Source organism: Ciona intestinalis, chromosome 10 (genome assembly GCF_000224145.3).
Source record: "Ciona intestinalis chromosome 10, KH, whole genome shotgun sequence".
Taxonomy (NCBI): Eukaryota; Metazoa; Chordata; class Ascidiacea; order Phlebobranchia; family Cionidae; genus Ciona; species Ciona intestinalis.
In genome coordinates this window covers 3674684-3681440 of record NC_020175.2, presented here as the reverse complement: position 1 = coordinate 3681440, position 6757 = coordinate 3674684, and the positions used below count along the sequence as shown (strand labels likewise).

Below are 6757 nucleotides of genomic sequence, written 5' to 3'. Positions count from 1 at the left end.
AGGGCCATTGCCTATGCAGTTGTTGCAGATCGGCCACCACAGGTTAGACAACACACCAAGAGTGTTAAATTTTTGGAAGTACTCAAAAACTATAGTTGACTGGATAAAATGAGACGTTTTGTGTTGCTGGTTATCGTGGTCATGGCGTGTTTTGCAGTTTTGTCGGGGTGTTCTGAAGGTTCGGCGAAGGCAATCGAGGGAAACAAACATACGAGCCAACATAGGTAGCCTTAATTTCTGCAGTATTTTTATACGGAACACCCTATAACGCGTGGCCTGCACACGAATTATGTATGCGACAGTGCTGGCTATAATGTCTGGCGCCGTGGCACAATATAGTTATAGCGCGTCTACCTCGAAACCATAGAGGCCGTTAAGTGTCTCGCTAAAAAAACAAATGAATATACAATGGTAGCGGCGACGAGCGTTAAAAACGTATAGCCTCTGAACTAGACGTACTGGGTGTGCCGACGCCTCTACTTTCCACGACGTCGACTTTTAGCTTGTCAACTAAAATACTTTCATTTGTCTCAATTTATAGAAATGTTTTGTTTTTTAGCCGACAACGTTTCGGTAGAAGAGGCAACGGTGGTGGTTGGGGAGGCTGGGCCCCGGGTCAATCGAAACGTGATATTCATGATGACAATTTCGAAGACTTCGAAGACATAATCAATAATATGTAAAACTACTCTTAAAATAAACTTAGCCTACTCTGATATATATGGAACCTATTATAGTATAGCCTCTACAATATATTGCATACATCATTTTGATCCTAGTTTCGGGTTTCAATCGTTTAATAAATTATACAAAATAAATTGTTGATAGTTTATTCATTCTCACGTCGCAGGGAAAATACAACCGTTAAAACGCTAGTGCCTTACATTATATACCATGTTATATGACTATATATACAGTAGGGTGGGGGAAGATGGGACACCCTTAGCACATAATATCTAAATGCCTTGATCGTGTTTTAAACAATTAACAACGGTCTAGGGGAGTCGTGAGAATACGCTTTTATAATTCTTTCCCATTTTCTTTGTTTACTACCAAATTGGGCGAGAAAATAGAACGAAAAGGTGTCCCATCTTCCCCCAATTTACTACACATCATGTTTCTGCATACGAGTTAACGTGAGGGTATACCTTTGTGAATTCTCTTTAAGAAAGTCATTTTGTCCAGCTATTTAAACAACTTATTAAAAAACACTCCGTTGAAGCAATAACCGTTAATTGTCGTGCTAAGTCAAAAACAACCACACAATAGTGTCAACATCGAATCCGGGTTTTCTGTGCTGGTATGTAATCCCAGCGCTGTCTCCACTACACGGGAGCATCTATCTTTGGCTGAGCTGTCAAAGATAGGTCTTCAAGCTCTTACCGTTGAAGCCCTTGTCGCATATTCCTTTATAAAAGCGACAGGCTTTAATATCTGTTGACGTCAGCAGGCCCTATATAGCAGCCATGCAGTAATAACCAATCTTTGGCCTAAATCTGATGTAACATATATTGTAGGGTGGGGGAAGATGGGACACCTTTATATTCTACTTTCTCATCCCATGTGGTAGTAAACAAAGAACATTTAAAGAATTATAAAAACTGTATCCTCACGACTCACATAGACCGTTGTTAATTGTTTAAAACTGGATCAGGATATTTGGGTATTAGGTGCTAAAGGTGTCCCATCTTACCCCACAGTACTATATAGCATGTCAGACTGCAAGGCTTCACCGCGTGAAACATATAATAAACATTCATTGAATAGCGGAACTTATTTGTTGTTAATCATGCAGTAACTAATTATTCTCAGACAAGTTCTAAATAATGCATAGTGCGGATATGATTTAACGAATACCTATACAGTATAATTTATGGTCACCTTTAATTTCGTTTGACGAAAGGAAGCAGAAAATAATTTCCTTTTCCTCCAATACAAGTTGTTCGGTTAAGCCTATTGCTGTTAAGTTCACTTTATCAAATAGACACTGAGTGAATTGGGTTTTGATGTCAACTTGACACTGAGTGAAAGTTGAACCAAATTTTCAGTTTATCAATGCCGTACCCGTGCTTTTTTTGCACATACTATATTATATACAGCACGTAAAGCGTATAAAAAAGGCGAACGTTATAAATTTGATTTCAGTAAAAGAAAGAAACGTTGTTTGGGCATATTGTTGTACGAGATATATAGGCTACAGATTGGTTGTTTGCTGCCAAATACATATAGTATGCGAATAGTTATTTTACTTCTCTTCATCTGCGTTCTTTTTGAAGACGGTGCGCTTGTCCAGTCAAGAACACGTCGTAGCAAAAAGAGAAATATCCCATTTATTAACTTTTGCACGAGGCAGAGATCCAATGGCTGTGGAACGAGACGGTACATACTGAATATTATGTGGCGACAGCTTTAGAACAATTATCTGCATCAGCTTATAATGTCTAAGATACGTTAATAATTGTTTAACTTTTGGTTAGGTGGTGGTTCATGAAACAAAGCTTGAAACTAAATAAAGATCCGGAAGATGCAAAACACTTGGAAGAGCTGCTGGATTTTGAAAGTGCGATAATATTAGGTTTTTTAAATATAAATCTCACCCGCTAATATAAATCTTAACCCCCACCCAACATATATAAATTCTGCCCTAATTGCGCCACTGTGTATGCATTACAACAAGTAGTCAGGATGGGGGGAAATAGGAAACCTTTGTATATTCTATTGTTTCGTCCCATTTGTTAGTCAACAAAGAACATTCAAGGAATTATAAAACCATATCCTTACGACTCCTGTAGACCGTTGTTAATTGTCTAAAACACAATCAGAGTTTGAATATTATGTGCTAAGGTGTCCCGTCTGCCCCCACCCTACTATACTAAGTTGTTGACTTGGCCTGCTCTCTTGCGTCATGGATAGTATAAATGATGCTTCGAAAAGTTATGTTTCTGAGTCCAAAATCGTGTTCACATATGAAAACTCTTGCATTGATTTCACAGAGCAGCTATATGTTTATATATGAATAGAAGGGTGGGGTAAGATGGAACTTGTTTTTATTCACTTTACCCGCCCCATTTGGTAGTAAACAATATTTCGAGAAATTTATATAATCGTAGCCTCGCGACTCTAAAAGAACGTTGTTTATTGTCAAAACACGGGATACCATGGATTTAAGTGCTAAATATATCCCATATTACCCCACCAAGTATTATATATGTTACTTTTTGATATATATTGAAATGTATTCAAACAATTGCTTAAAACTTAATTTATTTTCAGATTCATAAACCGGAGACCATGTTTAAACCGAAATCTTTTTCCTCAACCACTTTTCTTTCGTCATGGTCATTTTAGCGCATTTCAATTTCTTACATCTATCGACGAGTTATAATACACATTTATTGCTTTAAAATTAATGTTCAGATTTAAAACGACAAAAGTGAAGATACATTTAAAGTTCCTTAACCTTTAAATAAATAAAGCGCTCAAAATTAGTGTTCAGTTTGGCTACTTTTTTTATCAGACATGGGACTTCCCTTAACCGCCTACTCTAGTTTTTCGAAGTGAGATTGCGCTGTATAAAAGAAGTGAGATTGCGCTGTATAATTTGAAGTGAGATTGCGCTGTATAACAAATGTGATCCAAAGTTACCCCTTTAACAACGATATGTTGAAGTCGCGGGGCTTCGGTTATGTATATATGTTAGCTGTACTTCATAACAAAAACTCATTTATTTATCCTTGGCGTAATGTAATAACGATACTTGGGTAGCGTGGTGTAATGAATTGCTCAACATCTGTTGCAAAAAGTCGTCTTTCAGGGCTACATAGTCAGGTTTATTTAATATATACAACTACAGACGGTGTTTTGTTTTGGCATACCACCAATACAATGTTTGTTGACGCGTAGCAACGGGTGTCAGATAGGGGAGTTCCCCAGTTCCTATCCACGAGTATCGTTCCTTTGTTCGCAATATGTTTGTTCTAATATTTCTTTTTAATTCTGATTCGAACTCACTATTTATTTGGCTGCTAGTTTCACACCACCCCTTTGGAAAAGCTAAAGCGACAAGAAGTATTAAAAATACGGAAGTTTTATGAAACATGGCCTTGTCTGATACCAGCAGCGAAAACGTGTCTTACGTTTTTATAACTGTAAGTGTAAACAGTCACGAGAAAGATCGTGGCGTAACTGAAATCAGCCTGATAAGTGTATTCAGCAATGAGCTTACCAGAACAGAAAATAAACTTTTCGATTGCTTTCCGAGAGTTTGTGATAAAATGACGATCTGCATCGACCCAAAAGCAAAGTTGGATAGTGACGTAGCCAACACGTACAACGTGACGTCACAAGATTTTCAACTGGCGAAGCGGGGACAGTTCGACCTGAAAGTTTTCAACCTTCTGCGCCTCTTTCTCGCTCGCCAGTCTGGTAAATTCTGTCTTCTGAGCCACGGCTGCTTTGGTTTCTCAGTTTTGCAATCCGAGCTGGGGCGCATTGGGAAAGCATTGGATAAAGTGGATGACCGCGAGGTCTGGTTCGTGGATTCCGAAGAAGTTTTTAAGAAAATCGAGCCAGAAAAACCATCTGATTTAAAACGAATTTGTGAGGAGCAATTAAGCGAAGAAATGCCAGATTCCCCAACCACCGAGGAACAGAATATATGTTTGGTGAAAGTTGTTTTGAAAAACCTGAACAAGTTTCTTAGCAGTATAAATTTTGAGCTCGTGACTGCCCCAGAACAAGAAGAAGTCTTTACTGAACCTGAAACTGAATCTGAATCTAAACCTGAAACGTCAGAGTTTGATGACGAAAGTCCCTTCTATGCCTATGGCACGCCCATAAGCGCGCACAAGACTCAAGTCTACCTTGATTTGGAAGCTACAGGGCTTAGACAAAGCAAGATCACTGAGATATGCATGGTGGCTGTCACCATTGATTCTTTGGATGCTTCCGAAACAGGCTCTGTGCCAAGAATTGTCGATAAATTAGTTCTTTTAGTTGATCCCGACAAAACAATTGAAGACCACGCGTCCTCAATAACAAAATTAAACAACCGGATCATCGAAGAGAGCTTTAAACCGAAGTTTAATGCTCAGACATCTGAAATTATTGCAGCATTTCTAGAAAGACAGGCCTCCCCTATCTGTTTGGTGGCACATAATGGAATGGATTTCGACTTCCCTTTACTCAAAAGGCACATTCGCTCTTCCAACTATAATCCAACGATCTTCTCAGAATTAAGATGCGCTGACTCACTTCTTGGGATGAGGAAGTTGCGTGGTAGGGCCCGACAATCCTGCAAACTGGAAGATGTCTTCCGTCGTTCGTTTCCTCGGACGCCATCAACCAATCAGCATCAAGCTGAAGATGACGTCATCAAGCTGATGAAAATTGTGCGATTGAATTACCTGTTACGCGGTTGGATAAATAACAACTACCGGAAGTTCAGCATTTTTAAAGGACACGTAAACGCAGTACAAGGACGGACAACTGATCTAACACATATTTATAAAGATACTGCACTGTACAAAAGAAACTATAACCAGCACCGTTTTAATACTCTTGTTTACTAATTCTCTTCACGGTTTTCAGTATTTTAGTATTTTAACCATATTAATTCATGTATGTATATAGCTTGTGCAACGATAAGCGCATTTTTTACCATTCAGTTACACCAAAATTTTTGCATCAATAATATTTGTAAATAAAAATACGTCAAATAATGGAACAGCAATTACGAGGTGTCTGTAGTTTTAATAAACCGTATTTTCTAGAAAAAGTTTGTTATAGTCTAATCTAAACTCTAAAGTGACTAGTGAAATTAAATTAATAAACAGAGGATAGAGTAGGCCTATGTAGCACAGAGGTAGGTTCGAGGCCTAGCGCTGCTACAATTGTTGGTCTAAGTGTCCTCGGGCAATATTTCTACAATCCAGAAGTCACTCAGGTATTAATTGTAAAAATACCACACCAGTTAGGCTATATGTTTAGTAGCTTAATTATTAGCAGGCCCGAGGTGCGTGATGAACACTTCTTTTTTAACGACTGTCGTTCTCCCGCTCGTTAGCGGTGTTAAATTAAATATTTAATTTCAGCGAACAGTCGTTCTTGTGTTAAATGTAAGGCTTGTTACCCACATTCCAATACCCCCTATCTCTTGTCTGAGTTCCAACCATAATATTCATTTTATAAACAAATGTAAATTGATAAATAATAGTCTAGCTTTAAAACCTTAAAAATAGTCATTCACCGACATTTTTAAAACATTTTAAAACAGCGACATTTTTAAAAGATTTGGAAAAATCCTTTTAAAAATTTTTGTAACGAAGTTTTTGCCGACTTTACTTCGATTATCTAGGAACTTTGGTTTTAGCCGAATCGACTGACGAGAAAAGCACGTTTGTTCCCGATTTTTGATAAACCTTATGCAATGTGGTGCAACTTCAATTAAAGATTTACCGCAATTGCCGTTCTGTTTCTGTAGTCGTCAGTTTGTATGCTCTATTTTTATAGATGTTAATTGGCTATGTTGTAAAATATTGCACAGGTTATTTTGGTTCAAAAAGAAGTTTTCAGTATACGCTAAATTCAAGTTATAAGATTCGGGCTATCACCACTTTTATAAAGTGTTACTTTAACAGACGGTCGGTATGAAGTGGCTGTTATGGTATATACTGTTTCTTTTGTATGGTATAATTGGACATTAGCAATTTCCTGTAAATACATTTTGTTTTCCTGAAATACTTCTCTTCTTTTTAGT

The 6757-nt window shown here is 37.7% G+C and overlaps 2 long non-coding RNA genes across 2 annotated transcripts; both read left to right on the top strand.

The window, feature by feature from the left end:
- LOC100176576 lies at positions 1 to 829 on the top strand. Its single transcript, XR_182129.4, has 2 exons — positions 1 to 224; positions 560 to 829. It is a non-coding gene; the product is annotated as an uncharacterized LOC100176576 (long non-coding RNA).
- A 1003-nt stretch (positions 830 to 1832) lies between these two features.
- LOC104266135 lies at positions 1833 to 3479 on the top strand. Its single transcript, XR_717432.3, has 3 exons — positions 1833 to 2379; positions 2478 to 2560; positions 3274 to 3479. It is a non-coding gene; the product is annotated as an uncharacterized LOC104266135 (long non-coding RNA).
- Positions 3480 to 6757: the final 3278 nt, after the last annotated feature.